At 38.6% G+C, this 18,909-nt stretch overlaps 1 long non-coding RNA gene across 6 annotated transcripts in view; it reads left to right on the top strand.

Moving 5' to 3' along the window:
- The first annotated feature begins 89 nt into the window (after nt 1-89).
- Nucleotides 90-18,909, top strand: part of LOC112964514 — a 43,310-nt gene continuing 24,490 nt past the window's right edge. Inside the window, exons 1-6 of one of the 6 annotated variants that reach the window (XR_003252996.1) lie at nt 90-190; nt 455-652; nt 2,494-2,558; nt 2,721-2,773; nt 13,966-14,023; nt 14,380-14,553. This is a non-coding gene — a long non-coding RNA (uncharacterized LOC112964514). Of the gene's footprint in view, nt 191-454; nt 653-2,493; nt 2,569-2,720; nt 2,774-13,965; nt 14,024-14,379; nt 14,554-17,645; nt 17,749-18,909 lie in introns of those variants that run through there. The other 5 variants (XR_003252993.1, XR_003252995.1, XR_003252994.1 and 2 more) reach the window with 5 other exon arrangements.

Here is an 18,909-nt window from a genome sequence, read left to right as displayed (position 1 = left end):
GCGTACGCACACCCCGCCTCCCCCCGCACCCTACCCCGCACCCTCGACGGCGCCCCCTGCCTCGGCCCGCACCTGCGGCGGGGGCGCCGCCGGGGCCCGTGGGCGGCGGAGGCGGCCAGCCCGGAGGCGGCCGCGGCCCTGGGAAGGGACGGGGAGGTGGCGCCAGGCGACCGTGTGCGGAGCCGAGGAGGTAGGTGGTGCTCGCCGCAGCCCTGCTCTGCCTCGCCTGCCCGGGTGGCTTCCTCTGGCCGAGGCTGCTTGCACGTTACGTTAATAAGTGTTGTAGTTACCAGGCTCCTCGGTCTTAATGAGGGTGTTGATATGCCGGGCGCGGTTTTGCCCTCGCTTCCCCTCCACCAAACGGGCCTTGTTGAAGGATGAGTGTCTCGCAGCTACCGCCTGGCTCTCTGTAACGGGCAGCGGCGACACTGCTTTTCCTCTCCCCCATTTTCAGGTGTTATCTACCTGGAAGCTTCTGGGCGAACCGGAGGAAGCTGTGCAGGTGCAGTTACTTGGTGCTGGTGCGTCCATCCATCGTAACTTCGCCTGTACGAATGTGCAGGAGCGGGTGGTCTGCTGCAGTAGGCACGAGGCAGGCGAGGCCGTAAGCACTTCGCTGTGGATTTGGTGGTATACAGCAGCTCCATCCTGGGTATCTTGTTTCTCTGTATAATCCGTAGGAAAATGTAGTTGCCTCAAAATGGAAAATACAGAAGCCTGTGAATCCTCCTGGACATAAACGCTATACCCTAACTTTTAAAATCAAAGCAGGCTCCAAAGACTAACGGATCCACAGAGAGAACAAGTGGCTGTAGTAATCTGGGCATTTATCTGACATTTTGAAGTAGGGAGACTGCCTAGGTTCAACAAAAGGTCCTGTGGCCCACTGAATCCTGGTTATTATTTAGAGATTGACAGTTCAGGAGAGAGAACGTGGCCTCTGCCTAGGCCAGTCTGTTACCTGGTGTTCCCACAGGGTGTTCCTGCGGTAGATGAAAGATGAGGTTTTGAACCACTTCACATGGATGAGCCTCTTCTGTGGATAGAGGAGTGGGTGTGAATTCACAACCTCTAGCTGTCAAGTGAAAGAAAGTATAGCTGTATTTTGAGCTAAGCCTAAATCTTCAGGCATGCAAGAATAGTTGTTCTAAGAGGACACTCAAGGCCATCAGGCCAGATAGAAAAGGGGATGCCAAATCTTTGGACAGTGTTTGTTATATATGGCTTAAGGCTGAGTCATTTATAATATTAGTAAAACCAAAGTATTCCTTTTTGAGGATGCCAGAAGTAGAACTGTAGGCACCTGTGAGTTTTAATGTTCAAAATGCACATCTTTGGTTTTTATGTACCTCTAGTGTTTGGCAAAAGTGGGGCACGTATTTCAGGAACCACAATTTTTAACTCAAGCAGTAACATTTTTGGTGTCTACAGGCTTTATATTGTGGCCTGTTCTTTAGAAAGGGGTGGTATAGAGCAGAGAAAGACCTTTACCCTTTCAAAACTAGTGTGACACTTGGTTGTTCATCATTACCAGAACATCCTGAAAACACTGGGCACCTTTATGCAGTGTAAAGAGTAATCAAAATTGCAAAAAATATTCCTGATGCATACAGACAGGAGTTTTGTAATTAACCTCAGCAGAAACAAACTTTTGACTAGAGGGGCCAAAGTAACTAACTTACATTCAACTGAATCTTTGAGTAAACTTTCTTCTGAAAAATTTGATATAGAAAGGTAAGACATTTATCATCTTTATCACATAGCAGAATTCCCCCAACCACTTGCAAAAGCAAGACTAGTATCTTGTAATGGAAGCTGACATCTGACCCGTAGGCTTTTCCACAGCCTTCATTAACAATACCAACTATCTTGCTGGAGGAAGGAGAGGGGACTTTTTTTTTCAGTATGACTGGGGATATGAAATCCAGAAAGAGAATATCAAGTGAGGTGATTTAAAAAAAAAAAAAGACCCACAGTGTAATATAAAGTATTGCAAAAACAGGTAAGGAGCAAAGAAGAAAGAAAGAGTGAATGAGGGTTCAAGAGTAAATAAGAATACATATTCATTAGGATATAAAGTAAGTATTTGGCTTAGATCTAATAAACTTTGCAGGTGGTTGTTACTCTGATTTTACAATGAATTAAGGTCTTTTGCAAACAAGCTAAGTTACAGCATTCAGTCAATTTCAGAGAGTGCTGGTAAGGCCCCTCCCAAAAGGCAGGCAGTCCTTGTCAATAGATAATTCATTTTCCTCATATATCCAGTATACAAAAACTTGTTTCCTTTGACCTTCATAACTTTACTTTGGAAATCAGTGTCAAATACAGCAGACATACCAGATTAAATTCAATTTAGATGAGCACAAATGAAATTGTTTACTTTGAACCATTCAGATATGTGCTAATTTTAGCATTTTAATAGCTATGGGCTGAAAGAAGGGATACAGGCTTGGCCTTTCCTGCTATTCAGTGCTCTGACTGTTTTTCTCTTAGCAGCAGCCATTGCTGGCAACTTTCTGCTGATCACGAGATGCTCTTTCAACATTGGGAACTACAAGGTGAACAAAGGTGGCTAAGCTATGCCTCTCAATAATGTAACAAGAGCTGCCAGAAACTCAGATTTTTATCTTTCTACTTCTGTCATAGTGTGTGATTTATTTATTTATTACATTTTGCAGTGATTTCCCCTGAATCCTTAATACCCTTTTTCTTCTTTTTAGAAGCAGTAATACATCACTCTAAGAATCGCTGCCTTTGGACACTACTCTGAAGGGTGAGTTGAAGAGAATCTAAAGGAGACCATCAAGAACAAGCAGAGATTTTGGAAAAGTGGAAAGTTTTTCTTCCATCAGTAATGGGAAAGGGCTGGCAATTCCTTCTTCTAGAGCCAGTAGAGGGGGAAAATAGAATCCATATGTAAAAAGTTGCTGTGAAGAGGACATGGCGATGGGAAACAGAGTGATTGGCTTGCATTGCAGCAGGGCAGATTAGATCAGATACTGGAAGACACTTTAATGGTAAGGCTAATCAAGCACTGAAAGAGATCACTACCAGAAGTAGTAGAATTTCCATGAGCAGACATGGGTTAGATAAACATTTCTCAGGAATGGTTTGGTTAGCATTGATTCTGGCTTGGAGAGAATGGACTGGAAGACCTCTCTGTTTTGTATGATTCTAGTATCTTAAATCTGTTTATGAAGATGTGATGTTTTTATACATGCAAGAAAAATGCTCATTACCAAATGACAGTTTTATATGTGTAATTTTCTTTCTAACTTATAAACAAGTGTTCATGAGCTGAATAGAGCATCAGTTTACAAAATAAGAAAAATTTTCTCATGTATACACTGCAGATCACACAAATTTGATCAAGAGAGAGGCTAAGTCTAGACACATATATTAGTCATTGTGTTCATTGTAAACAAAAGATTATTTGTTTATTATGTAGCCTTATGGTTCATTCATTCTGTGACATAAAACGAAGATTATCATTGAACAATAGCATAACGTAAGCAGAATACAAGTGCTGAAACACAGCTGCCTTCTAGCCTACATAGAAAAACCTCAGCAGCGTAATAATCACTAGCAAGTCCTATAGGACTTCTTCCATCTAGAAAGAAGTTGGATTTTATATTGAAATATATAACAAATGAGGTGCTAGCTATCTTCACAAAGAAGCTGTCAGCAGGAAATAATGTATCAAGATAGAAGTGAAAAGATCAAAGTTTTCTAACAGAGCAAAACCTCACATCGCAGCTATTAGGTAATAACTCTGCTTCCAAAAAGAGAGGTGAACATCTTCACAGAAGCACAAGTGTGTGTTTAGTTGAACCCTGTGACAAAAAATATTTCTTGTCATATAAGACCAGAAAGCTTGTATGAAAATTAATCCATCTAGAAATGTTCATAACTGGGGTTTGACCCTGAAAAGTGCTGAGCACATCATTTAATCATCTATTGTTTACGTCAATGCAATTTAATGAGTTTGAACATTTTAACCTGCTAAACTCAAGGTTTTACAGCGCTAGCAGTCAACATATTCTGAAGAGAAGATTGTTCATTAGTAGATGCTGGAGAAATGGGAATTTAAAACATAAAGCAGTGATGATACCAATAGATATGCATACTTCCAAACATACCTGAACAGAATTAACAGATGTTTTTCAAAACTGCAGAGTCAGCCATATAGATACCAGTTGTCCAGCAAGCATCATCTTGGAAAGTAACTTGAGGGACAGGTATACACTAGTATATCTTATAGTCATACCACTTTAATTTCTGATTTCAGTAGTTAAACAGATTCAGGCAAAGATAATACTTGAATAGAAGAGCTGTAAAAAGTAGTACTATTCATTCAACAAAAGTGGTACACAGGAACAGTATGACCAGTGTTCCTGCATCATGATTTGGATGACTTGAACACCAGATGTTTTATTAGAGGTACCCTAAAGCAGAGACTTAGCAGTATATCAGCAACTGAGTCTAAACCACTTTACCACGTTAGGGATAATTTCATTCATTAAGAGAACAAAGTGGATGGTGTGTTTGTTTCTTCACCGCCTCCCCAACTGTCTTATCTTTTAATAATCTTAGGTAAAAGGCAACTGATTTCTGTTTATTAGCAAGTAGGTAGTTTTATTAATCCTTAATTTTTACTGATGTAAGGTGCCCAGAGAGTTCTGTTTAAGAAGCTGAATTACAGAATAAATATTGCTCTGCTTTTCTAATTAAGAAGCAAAGCTAAAGCATTCAATATCTGTGAAAGTACTGAAAGAAACTAGCTTACTCATACTGTTTTATATTTGTACATTTACATCTCCATGATATAAGTCTGTTGTACAGGGGATACACAAATGTTCCTCATCTTTGCAAGTCACAGGATAGTTAGCAACAGGAAAGCAAAGCATTACAACATATGTACACATTACAAGATGTGTAGCTTCATGTTAATACCATATCCTTACTCTGGAAGAATAAATGTCTCTAAAGAAAAACATCACATAAAAATATGGATTACTGACTCAGGATACTTAATCAGTTATGAAAACACTACCAATGCTACAAAATGCTTTGTTTGGTGCTGCTAGAAGTTTAGAGTCAAACACCTTGAAAGACACAAACTGTGGTTAGTTCAGAAAGACAAATGATGTGATAAAAGTCTCCTACTTCACTGATGTAACAGACAAGAAGCTAAAGTTACAAAGTAAAATTAGTTAAAGGAATACTGAGGTTCACCAGCTTCAAAACTGCTGAAGAAAAGATATGCATATTCTGATGGTAATAAGTTCCAAAATACAAATTTTAACAGTAGATGTGTGTGGCCAGCTGTCACCAAAATAATATCCTAGAAAAATCCAGAAGAGCAGGAAAATAGAGAAAGGAAGAACTGGACATAGAAATGGGGGGGGGGGTTGTTTTGTTTTGTTAAGGAGAGTTTGAGTATTATATAGAGGCCAACAGCAGTCAGTACTGGGATTTGCAGCTCTAATTTCAATAAGTGACTTAGATCCTGCTGTTAAACAAGCTTATGTAAATGTCACCGGGGAAGGGAGAAACAGCTCTGAGTAAATAAAACTCAAAACGATTTGCAGCTCTTTATCTGACTTACTGACAAATGTCAGCATGCAGAGATAACTAGGGACAAAGTAAATGAGCGCTATAGGAGAAGTAAGACCTCTCAATCAAAAATCTCCTCTTCCTTTTTCTCTGTGCCCTAGTGCCTTGTTACCTTCTGGCATTATGGTCGCTGACTGTGCTACAGTTAGGTATTTGTTCTGCAGAGGAACACATGGTTATGAAAGAAAGCAAGAAYGTTTAGAAAGGATTTTTTGCCTGTTATCCTCACTTTTCTTGTTTCCTGAAAAGATTTTCTGCCTTTTAGGTAATCTTATTAGCAAAATAAATAGGAAATCTAAAAGCAAAGGCTAATGGTGACCAAAGGTCAAAAGTAGAAACAGGTTCCAACTGTAGTTGCACTGATGTAAATCTAGTGTAATTTCAATGAACAATGAAGATTTTAAGCCTAGGGGATATCAATAAAGTAACAGTAATATTGCAGTTGATTTTACATAATTTATTATTTATTGTTCCCTGCGCCCCAAAAATGTTACTGTTAATAAAGTAATGTGAGAAGATTCACGTATAGAAATTTGAATAGATCAGTAAATAGATTGTACTGCTATGTAGACTGGCAATTACATATGATGTTTTTTCATTTCTAAGTCATCAAGTTGCACAAGTTGGTAGTATTGTAGACTCACTTTTCATTTGATGGTTCTTCAATGGAAGGCCATGAAAAAGTCCACAGCAGTTGGACTCTTTGGAGTAGTTAACAGTTGGAGTAGTTAACAGTGTCCTAATTTTAATTTGGCAACTCTGTTTGAATTATTAACTGAGTTTGAGGGCTAAGTGAGCAGAGACAGTGAATATCCCCTTGGTAGCAGGGGTTCTGTGCTTAACAAACTGTGGAATTTGGAAACCTGAGATTTACTTCTTTGTTCAGTTTCTTCTTGTACAAACTTGACAAAGTGTATGACTTTTCTTTGCTTGGTTTCTTTTTTGAAAAAATATATAAAATAGCATTTTCCTATAGCAAGGTGCTATGCAGATTAAAAAAAATGGTTGCAAGCTACTCTTCTAAACCTCTGCTGTTTTGGACACTGTGTAAATATCTTCAGTAGATGGACCAGAAGTTGTACCTTCATGTGCCTGCTGAGAACAGATGAGGAGGCAAACAACAATAATTCTAGTCCCTTTCCACATAATGTTTGCCCTTCTGGGATGACCCAAACCTTTGGATTTTTGTGCCCTCAGTCTGGTAATTTTTATGCGGATTACAGTTCAGATTAAGGTTTGTTATAGATTTGTTTCTAGTATGAAGATTGTTTACAGGGTATTCAAATGTTTCTCTCTCCCTTTTTTTGTTCAGATTGTTTTACCTTTTTACTAAATAAATAAATGGAAGCAATACAGTAACCTTATTTATAGACTTTGTTCTAGTATTAACATGAAAATATCTTCTTTAACATGCTAAAAAATTTCATCTGTAGTCTTTTTATTTGATTTGGCCAATGTGGTGAGAAGTCTGTTAGGCCAGTAGTACACTTGTGTTCCACGTTTACCATTAAGAACATCAGAGAGAAAATACTTTGTATCTTTCAGGCTACAGCACTGACTGTTTCTGGATCAGGCTCTTAGGGCCTTCATCATCTTATTTGGTCTTACAAAAGTCTTCAGATTGTTTAACAGAACTATTCAAACCATAGTCTTGTGAAAGTATGAAAAGTGCCATTGTACTAGTAAAAGACAATATACCTGATGACCTACACAACACTTGCATCATGCTCAAAAAATAACAGCCTCCGCCCCCCTCTCCCCCCAGGTTTCCTGTCAAAAAGAGAGGAATGTGGTGCCTCAAATAAAGCTGTGTGCAGACTTGTAACATTTGTATAGCTGTTCCTAGTCCTTCTCTTCACTGTAAAAGAGCAGGATTCAATAATGGTGCATCTGGATTGATGAGAAGAAATATGAAATCTCAAAGCAATAGAAAGGGCAATTCAGAAACAAAAAAAATTGGATTTTGCTTATGACCTTGTATTTCATATTTATATTCAACATGTTAACCCACTTTAAACTCCAGCTGCATCTCTTCCTTAACAGTCACATCTTCTAAAGAAGCCAGTGCAACTGCAAACTGTACAACTGTATATAACATATATTGAGAATATGCCCAGCAAAGCATCGTAGCTGTCAATGGAAATGACCTCTTCCTGGAAATGATGAAGGCCAGCTACAAAACCTTAGTGGCTGAAGTTTCCATATTTTAACTTTGTTTTTGAGTCTTAAATGAAAAGCAAAACCCCTTTTAGCGAAAAGGGTAAAATAAATACTCAAAATGAGTAATACTTTGTTGGTACAGTAGGGATACCCTCATAGCAGAAATGAAGATACCATAGCAGGGTGTGTTAGCCTAATCTAGGTAACATAGCTAAGAAGAGAAATGAAGATGCAGGAACATATGCCTTAGAGAGTTTGAACTCCAATTACTAGTTCACACAAAAGCAATGTTTTCACTGTTATCCATGTTAGCTAATTTAAGCTATACAAACATGTGAACACAAGTTATAATTAAACCTGCCTTTTTCTGCGTAACATACCCTTAGGAGCTCTTTTTCTTTAAAGCACATTCTAAAGTCCTACTGACTGAAGTGTGCTGGTTTGTCACATATGCCTGAATTTAAGTATATAATTAATGACAAGGCACACATATCAACATATGTCTGACACAGGACTAAGAAGCAATATCAGTGCATAAGACCCTGAAAGCAAAATCTGAACTGTAGATACCAGGTCCTCAATAAATCCTAACAAGCCTTGAACAATATCAGTTGAGAATCCTATGTCTGTCAGATTTATTTAACAGCAAGTGTTGTTTCTTTTTCAGCTCCACTAATGTCTCTGTACTGGGGCTATTAATAAATAACTTGCATTTCTTAATCACTCATTTGTTCCCTTGTTTTCCAAAAGCAACTCACACACACAAATCTCAATAGCATCTGTATTGCAGGAATAATGTAAACTGAAGGTAATCCAAATGTTTTTGAAACATCGTGCCTTCTAGGTTTAGGAGCTTCCCATTAAATATCTGTATTACCACCTCCACCTTCCCATAAACTGCTCTTGCAAGCTTAGCACATGTGGAATATAATATTCATTGGATGTATTCAGGACCAGGTATATTGCTTTCTCTATAAAGCAGTTTGACTGGTTGCTGGCTACTCTACAAATGCTGTAATTCATATACAGTGGTTGCAATACTGGGCCCCTGAAATAAAACTTTTTCCCACTTTCATGGGAAAGGTTTGATAGCTTATGTTGAAAAAAGCTTCTCTCTTGTCTTTGCCAAGGTTATGGTGAATACCTAAGCTTCAGTGCAGCAGGCTGTTAAACATACCACCTTATAAAAGTTTATTTAGCAGATACTTAAGTATGTGTTTCAATTACCAGTAAGTCAAAAAGACCTTAGTTCAAATGTTTTATAGAATCTGAATATTACCTAGATTCTTCTTAATTTTGGGTTTATTGATCTTTCTCTTGGAAATCCACAGGTCAAATTCTCACTTTATTTATTTTAGATCCAGAGTCACAAATCTTTATGGAATTATTCCAATAATGTGAGTATAAATGACAAAGGATCCCCATGTGAAACGGTTGATCTCCAAAAAATGAGAATGGATGCCATTCTGAAATCACATGCAGAAAAATACTTAGAAACATAAAACAGTATTTGCATTGTCAGCATAGTCTTGATACAGTATAGCAATAATGAGAACAAATATATTCCATTTATCCTTCTGTTCTTGCAAAACTAGACCCTCTGGTCTCAGGAAAAGCAGGAAATCCTATCCCCTGTTCACAGAGGTCCAAGTGCTTGACCTGAAGACCCTACTCACATTCCCAATAAAGTACAATAGAAGTGTTGCTACTGCTTTCAGTAAAAAAGCTAGCTACCTGACCTTCATGTAATGGGTTTTGTTCAGAGGTCTTCCCAGTAATTGAACTGGATTTTACACAGGCCTTATGCATTCATTTTTACAGCTAGGCAGACAGCTAGTAGATCAGTCAAAAGATGTGTTTAGCCCTTTGAAAGTGACCATGTAGCCTGTGTATTTGTGGAATACATATTTCACCTCTGAACCTAGCTAACATCACCAGATCCAAGGCTGTTACTGTATTCGTAGAGGAGTTTGCAATGAGAGACAACAAAACACCATGATTTGGGAGACAGCCAGTTGACCCTGAAATGCTGTTTCTCTGACAGCTCTCTGTACTATATCTTGTTCTGTGCCCAGAGGATCCTTCCAGTAATATTGTTCCAAAATGACTGGAATCCTGTGTCCAAGAGTGAGGACAGATGAGAGCAGCATACAATGGAGCCTCTGTATCCTTTATACACAGTAATATGGCAACAGATAGGTATTGGGATAAACTGAGATAGATACTATGTACTGGGGTTCTGCTTGTTCAAATCCATTAACTTGTAGAATTCCATATAAGGGACTACAACTAACATTTTAGCCCCCAGGCCAGAGTAGGCAGCTGCAGAGAGTTAAGAGAAAGGATTGCCTGAGTCTCAGAAGCTGAAGGTTGATCAGTAATTAATTTAAAAATCAATATCGCATTCTGCTGTGGTGTAGCAAGGAAGCTGGCAGAACTCAGCAAGTGCATTAGAGGGTTTTGCTTTTAAGAGCTGATTCAAAAGAGGCAAAGAGGAACTGGGAGTGAGTTTAGGGGATTTTGATTGGGAAGGATGACTGGAAAAATGAGAGAGACAGGTAGAGGCTGTGGAAAGGACTCAGATTACAGCAAAAAGGAAGGAGAAGAATCGGTGAAGTTCTGGGGCTTTGTGGCATCTCTCCACACACTCACTAGCCATCATGCCCGCAGATGATAGGATACAGGACAAGTCTCTCAGCCTCCCCACTTCCCAGTAGCCTCTCCTCCCTCCATATTTCTCTCCAAATCCTCCATAGGACCTAGAGCCCTCTTCTTCCTTGCAACTTCCTTCTTCATCCCATTCAATGGCTGTTGACTCTCATCCTCCCCACAAAAAAACATCTGATTCTGCACAGACAGGTTAGGAAAGGGATGGCCAGAAATGAAAGGGCGAGTAGTTGTTCCTGGGGTTGGTGGCCAGTCCTCACACTAGCAGCCCAAAACTAATACCCACCAATTCCCCCCACAGCAAATTTGATTCCCAGAGATCTTGCAAAACAGGCAGCAAGGTCACACACAGTTGTTTACTTTGGCTGTGCCTAGAAGTTTAACTTGCCCATTACCCCTGAAATTGGTGAGAAAAGCTTCCACTGCCTTCAGCTGATTTCACTGGGTAAAAACCAAATGATTACGGTTGTCAGCATTTTCCTTGGGTGTGTAGAGGAAGGTCAATAAAGCCTTTATTACCATTGCTACTCTGCAGAGTTATTTGGTTGCTGGTGGTATTTGTATAGCAGTTTTAAGATACCTCCATCAGCTGCTAGAACATATAACAATATATACATATGTTTTTCTTTACTGCTCCCTGAAGAATACCATTTTTTCAGAAATTTTTCTTCCCCTCCCAAACAAGGCAAAATAATAATTAGGGTAAACTGCATATAATCCTTTGGGGAAAAATCTTGTGTAGCAAGTGTTAAGGATGTTATTGACTGAACCAGCTGTGTAACATTATGCTATTTAAACAATTTCTTTCTGCATATGTGTGCTCTGCAAAATTAGGCGTAGAAAACAGCTAGAGGCAAAGCCAGTTGTAACTCTGTAGTATATTAACTATGACATTTAGATCTGTTAAGGGTGTGAACCACATATAATGATTTCATTATACAAAATCATGGACTGAGACTTATTTGGCAATAGTTGGTTAACAAAGGGACAACTGCTTTTTTGCCCCAGAAAACAGAAGAGTATTCATTGGCATGGAAGGATTCAGTCCAGGAAGAACAGACTGTGATCTGCTGTCATAGGCTTGTTTATGCTAGGAAGATGTACCAAATTGATAAAGATATTAATTGACAATTATATTAAGTGTAAATTTGCCCTTACTATGGGCAAGGGCAGATCTGTGTTAACTGGTTGTGTCTGAGATAATCACAAGCAGCCATTATATTTAAAAACATGGTATATTACTAGATTAAATGGTAAGGATATTTAATGTTTTCTAACCAGAAGGATTTAAAGGGACAAAGGGATTGCCAAAGGGCTGATTTTAAATATCATCAGGGAACCCTAAAAAAACCCTCTGCTGGAGGTCACAAGTGGATTGCCTTGAATCAGTGCATCTCTTAGACTTCCTCACCACTATCTCTCACTTTTCAAAGAAGGATCTGCTAGCCTTCTTTGGGACCTCAGGATGGGAAGTTTTTGGCCAGTTTTCTATCAGGATAACATTCCCACCTGACAGACTTTTTGCAATAGGTCTGCACCATAAAATAGGCATTAAGACTTGCAGAAATTCAGGAATGAGTCCAATTCCATATATTTTATAATAAAATGTAATTACAAACTAAGAATAGGCAGAATACTAACTTCTTTCATAATGTCCTTATTTTATACAAACCCTAAATGACTAACTACTGCTCCACATCATGATTTACAGGAAATCACAGGTGTATAGTTAAAGGATGAAAATCATGGGTTTATACCAGCTGTACTTACAGTAATCCTGGATAAAACATACTTTTTTGTTGTACACTCTTTAAATTATGGTCACACTCTCTGTCTTAATTGAAGTTCCTTATAAAGGAGCTACAACTTATACTTAAGTTGCTGTACTTAACTACAGACACTCAGCTATGCTTCTGGTTTTTAGTTAAAGACTCAGAAATGAAGAAAGCCTCTTGCTAACACTTATTCTTAGTATTGTTTTCCTGAATGAAGAATTGCCCTTACATATAAATATCTAAGGTTTTCATAAAGATAATTAAAATCATAGGTTTAAGTGTTTAACAGGCCTTTGTTATTCTTACCTGGTCCAATATTATATAATGAGAATCTCTTTAGAAGATGGTGAGGAATCTGAAAACCTTTGCCTAGGAGTTAATGCTATCAGAAGAGCCCTCATTGCATACCAAATTGGGTTATAGGAGTTTTGATTGAGTGAAGTCTGTGTATTCCCAGATCGCTCTTCTAAGTTCTGATTGCCTTGCATGTTATCCATAAAAACATCAGGGCAACCTCATGTTACAAAGAAGAAGGAAAGAACTTGATTTTTTATGCACACTTTTTAGAGAAAAAGCAAGCTGAAAAGGTAGTAACTTTTTGAGCATTCATTCTGAAGACATAAACAAACTCCCGTTGACTTTAATTAGGCTTGGATTAAGCCCTGAACTACCGTAACTTCTTATTGGTTAATGAGATGGAGTTGGGGATTTTCCAGTATCTACAGTCTATTTTATGACAACAGAAACCTGTGTAAACCAAGAGTGAATCTATGCTTTGAACTATATTTTTCAAGAATTCATAAATCAATGACCATTTAAAAATCCTTATCTTTCCAGATTTGAGTAAAAAAAAAAACAGGAAAGAGGGATTTTTTACAATTGTAAAGGATATTTTGGGAGATAATGAAAGCTTCCAAACATCTCCTAGTTTCAAGTGGGTTGGTAATAATTAGAGTACAATAGGAAAATCTTTAAATCTCCTGTGGCAGAAAACTAGCCAACAAAGTGTTGACTTGAGAAAAAGACTAGAATTGGGTTGTAAGTAAAAAGTGATGTAACTACTTACTAATACTGTTTTTGTTTGGTCACAGTTGCTTCTCTGAAGTCCAGCTTGTGTGTTTTTTTGACAGAAACTAGAACCAAAGCTCCTTTTTAATTACTTGAGTGGTCTGAATTTGGTATACCTGCGTTCTCACGCTCATAACAACATCCAGGCACACTTCATATGGATGGGTTTGAATTTTCTTTCACTCTGGACTTACAAAGTCTCATATATGTGTCTGCACTTTGCTTTTTAAACATTCATTGTCTATCCTGTTAGCATCTGTCATGTCAGTGTGAGTTATAGTGCCTATAGAGTGAGCAGTATATAAAATATGCATTGTAAGTGATTTTCTTGCTTCTGACAGTATTGTACCTCAACCATTGCTACAGAAGGTGGTGAGGGCTATATCTGACATCTGAGATTCTAAGACAATGTAAAGGAAATTTAACTCAGTCATTAAATTTACTGTTGTGCAGGTATGCTTGCACTTATCCATAAATATTCTCAGCAACATTTTTCACATATGCAGTTTAGCACATTTAAAATTACAGACACTTATCTCACTTATTCAGATTGTTATCACTACAGGGTTTTTTTCAAATTTCTGTCCAACAAGTCTCTGAGAGTTTTTTTTTACTCTTTTCAGAATACAAGTATTAAAAAATAGATATTTAATCCATTTGTCCTTTTGCTCCTTTTCAGTTCTCACACATGAAAAATTCAATTTCAATATGAACTTTGTCCAAGAGAGGTCTGAAAGGTGAGCCGACAACTGTTAATTATAAATTGAACTCCAGCACTTTCATCCTGTAAAAGCTCTTTGTAGATAAAATGCATTAATAGCATTATAATGTGAAAAGCCCAGAATGGATACTCTTTGTTGCGTTTTCCTTCCAGAATAATATTCTGCTGGTGAATAAAACAAAAGCAAGATCATCAGCCACACAAACAGGACAGGAATACAATTACATTTACTTTATCAATAGCAGCAAAAGGCAGACTGCTGAATCCATCTTTTTTCTGTTGAATATATGTTTATCTGACAAATATTGCCGACTATATCCTTTTTTACTTTCTGTACACGCACTTTCTCCTTGCTATATTTTGTATTTTCAGCTGCATTGTTATGATGCCCAGGACTGTAGCACTGGTGATGGTATACAATGGCTATGCTATCACACACCATGGAGCAAGTGACTTAGAAGGGAGGAGAAGGCTTATCCTTCCAGGAAGTCCACCTCTGATATGTGAGTTGATGAGCTCTTCTTTGGTTTCGTCATGAATATTAAAGGTGTGTTCATAGTAAACTCATCTTTGTCATTAGTGAAACACCTTTATACTTCACAAATCTCATGATCCTTGTTTGCACTGTATTTTTTTTCTAAAGGCTTCATATGTTATCCTGTCTCTGTAGAAGAGTTTCTGCATACATGCATTAGGAGATAATGTCTCTCCTGAAAAGACTGATAATCTGTGTAGGGTTGGGATCCTGATACTTTCCCCCCACTCTATGGAAGTGGAACAGAAAGGCTGTGGTTTGCCAGAAGTCTTAAGGAAAACCTTTCAGGAGAGCCAAGAACCAAGACTGGACTTCTTACCTCCCAAATCAGTGCCTTAACCACAAATCCAGCCATCCCCTCTTGCTAATGCCACGCCAACTGCATTATAAATCTAGTTTGTAAGTTATGAAGCCAGTCAGTGACAATTATCTGGACAGCACAAATATAGTAACACTGCAAACATGTTTGTTAGGCAATAAAATCTTACACACCTAAGAAGCTCAGTTACAGTGCAGTCAGTGATACACAAACAAACAAATATGACAGAGGACTTGAACTCTTTGAAAAGCAATATTTCCACTCAGGCAATTTACTGTGTGGGCGGGAGCTTTAAACTAGCACTGGCCCCCTTTCCCCACTTTTCCCAAGTCTTTTAAGGGATAAGAGATAAAGACAGCCTGTGGCTTCAGCGCCTTTCTGTCATCATATTCTACATGTAATTACAGCTCCAAAGATGAGGAAAAGCAGGAAAAGGGTGTGAATATTTGCAGCCTATCTTGAAGAATTTCTTGGATAGAAATAAACTTAATTTCTCCTTAAAGCAGCCTCCATATATTCTCAATGATGGGAAAAAATGGCAAGTAGCTGGCCTAGAAAGGAATGAAAGGAATCATAATTTAAAAGTGATTGACAGACCTCTCTGTCAACCTGTATCTCATATCAGGAAAATAGGTCAGAACAGTCAGGTTTTTTTAAAGCTCTTAAAGAGCTAGGTGTTCCAYGTGGCATCTCTAGGGATTTCAGCTATGAGAGCAAGTCCAAAGCATGCTTCTTAGGGTCCTTTTCCTCTAAAGTTTTTTTTTCTTTTTTCCCTTGAGGGAGAGGGCCAGTAGCCAAAATATAGGCTTCTTGTCTTAACCTATCAGAACAATGTGTGAGGGGGACTATCTGTTCTATTTTATTTCAGCAAGAAGGATAAATAGATTTGGATAATATCTGAGCTTTGTAGTCTTGGCTAAATGATAAAGTAGAGCTATAAGTAACACATGAAATTTGGTCACTTCCTTCTGTGTGTAGGGTTCAAGAAGAAAAGGCAGATGAGCCTGTTAATTCATTAACATGTAATTCATGTACTTACTTGTAACATGTACTTACTGGGGGAACTGAGGCTAAGGATGGATATTACTCTGAACACATGAAGAATCATAAGTAGTGGTACTGAGATAACCAGAGACTGGGAGAATATTTTGAAGTAAAACTACATATATTGTGAGCAAATAAAGCACAGTACATTTGGGTTTAGAGCAGATGATCCTGATTAGTATCAATCACTAATTCTTTCTTTTCACCCTGTTCAGCAATTTGTCATGCATATTAATGCAGTGTCTCAGAACTGAACAAGACTTGAGCAAAATTAATGCAGTGAGTCAGACAAGTTTTTCATGTGTTCCCTGTTCAATACCTAGCTTTCAGAGGTCTAAGACTTATTACTACATGCAAACAGATATTGGTAAAATTCCCAATAATTTCAGTGGGATACAAATAGAAACTTCCAATAGAGACAATTTAACCTAGGTCCTACCAGCTCCCATCTACCTTTCCTGATATTATTCCTGCCACAAACTAAGTAGTTCTGGTTTATCTCAGCTGTGATAATGAGCAGAACATACGCAGTGGAGTTGGTCTCCAGGCAGGGAACTGTCAAGCTGTTTCAATACCACATCAGCTGACACAGATGTAATTCTCATGGAGGAGGGGTGGAAAGGAATTGCAGTATGGGTGGGTGACTTCTAATTTCATTTCAGATAGCTTTCCATGACCATCTGAATGATTTTTCAAATGAGATTTTATGCTTTCTACACGTTCCAGACCATCATAGTAAATTATGTATCAGGCTGAGAGGCAATGAGAGGAGTAGAAACCTAACAAGAAAGCATGGCTATAAATGTTCAAAAAACCAACATTAAAAACACTGTTGAAGTCAGGCACTTTAAAAAAGAGAAAATGACAGATTTAAGCTTTCCTGTGCAATGTTCATTCAGTCTGTATGTGCATATCTATTACAACTTGTTCTCTAATTCTATAACTTCACTGTATTTCTTCCACTTGACTGCTGTCTTATTCAATATTCAATTTTCTTTTTCCTTGCTTTTATTACTGCTGTGTGTGGACCCATGTATTATTTACTTATCATTTGTCAAATCCTGAGGACAGAATTATTCATTGTTTTGGCATGAGTATGATACTAGCTGAATGCTTCACAAATATGAATTAGTTCATTTTCACAACAATCCTTTAAGCTGAGAGAATTTTATCACTGTCATTCAGAAGCAGGAATGAGGCACAGAAAGATAAAGGTCAAAGTGTTTACTGATTTTGGGTACCTAATATAAGACAGCCAGGAATCTGTAAGATTTAGCATCAAGTAGCAACATAGCCAGACTGCTTTTAATATTATCTTCAAGTACAGCTCTGAGTGCCGAACACTGATGCAGGTCAGGCCTGTTGTAGCTGAACAAAGAGTGAACTGATGGAGCTGGGTAGTTCTGCTAGCCTTTGTCGCATGAAAGGGAGGGATGGAAGGCCCTTCCTTATCTTTATAATTTACGTTTGCCTGCCCAAGCCCCCCTGTTTGAGGACTTTCCTTGGGTCAGTTTCGCAAAGTAAGAAGAATCTTTATAATTTACATTTGCCTGCCAGAGCCCCCCTGTCTGAGGACTTTCTCTGAGACAGTTTCGCAAAGTAAAAAGAACAAGGTTTTATTAAAGCGACAGATACAACAGGTTCGGAATTGCCGTTGATAAATGCACTTGCTGCTACAAATTTTCTTTCTATGAGCTCAAACTAACAATTAAGCSCTTTCAATAAYAATAYRTTTTCCCRGGTAACGTCCRACSTTTGTCGGAGGCGCAAGTCTTACCAAAGAGGCGTCCCTGTTTGGGGGAGGGAGAAGGAGGCTCGCTCGTCAGCAATCTCCGGTGAACAGGTCGGCGGTTCAATTTTCTTCCCGTCCAAAAACTTTAGCAAGCTATCTGCTGTTTTATAGTTGCTGAAGGTGGGATGTGGAAGCATGGCAGACWTACTTCATTGGCCAGATTGCCATYTGCGCGGTTGTTGGGGGTATGCCCCCCTTATTTACATATCRTTATGCAGCAAAGGGCGTGATTTTTAATATGGTAAGCAGGGATAATGAGGCTGGGGGTACTATAGGTCAACAGTTAGTCCATGAGCAGCAATTATTTTTTGGGATGCAACYCTTTGTGGTCAGGGGCAGACCGTGATACCTCCGTATCGCTCCCTCCTCCGCTGTGCAGCTGGAACAAACTGTCTGGCCTTCACAGCTAGTTCGTTACTCATGTTGCAAAAGGGTGGTGTGCTTTGGCTGCCACGTACTGTTTTTCCCTTTGTGCCCCCTTGTCTTTCTCCCTGAATTCTCTCTCATTCCCACAGCCTTTCTCCCCACATCTGGAGGTAATACCTTCATGGGGTTTTGCTGTCTTTCAGCAAAAGACTGAAACAAAGCATTACCAGAGAAACTGTCCTATTGTGAAGAGCTGACTGGGCTCCTTGCCTCGCTCATCTCAGTTTTTCCCTTTGTTTTCATAGTGAAGTTCATCTCACCTAATCTTAGCACCTAAAATTTGGATGTCTGTGCTATTCAGCCTTCCTGTAGAGCTAAAGAAGATAAGGGCAGCTCCAGGGGTTTATGTGTCACCCATATTAGCAAGGGATGAACTGTTCTTGGGAGATTCCTACCTCTCTGTTCCATTTTGCAAAATCCATATTTTACTTTAGGAACTGCATGAAATCAGACTGTTTTGCTACCTATAAGAATATATAGCTAAACAAGATTTATGGAGAGCAGTTGGGACATAGAGATTAATTTGTAATAAGAAAAGAATAATGGTTGAAGCTATATCCTAAGCAGGTTTGAGAGGTGTCTACCAAAAGATCATGGTGGATTTGTGCCCTTTTTAATTCTAACACACTGTTTGTAAGAGTATATCCTGTCCTCATTGTGTAAAGTACCAGAGTCACATTCCAGCAAACACAGCATAGAGAGATTATGCGCCAGCAGTTGTCCTCTGGTTTTCACGCAGCCTTAAGAAATGTGCTCTGTCTTCATTGGCTCAAACCTCTTGGTCTA

This window comes from Apteryx rowi, unplaced genomic scaffold, assembly GCF_003343035.1.
Source record: "Apteryx rowi isolate R43461 unplaced genomic scaffold, aptRow1 scaffold_192, whole genome shotgun sequence".
Classification (NCBI taxonomy): Eukaryota; Metazoa; Chordata; class Aves; order Apterygiformes; family Apterygidae; genus Apteryx; species Apteryx rowi.
This window is presented reverse-complemented; position numbering and strand designations above follow the sequence as displayed.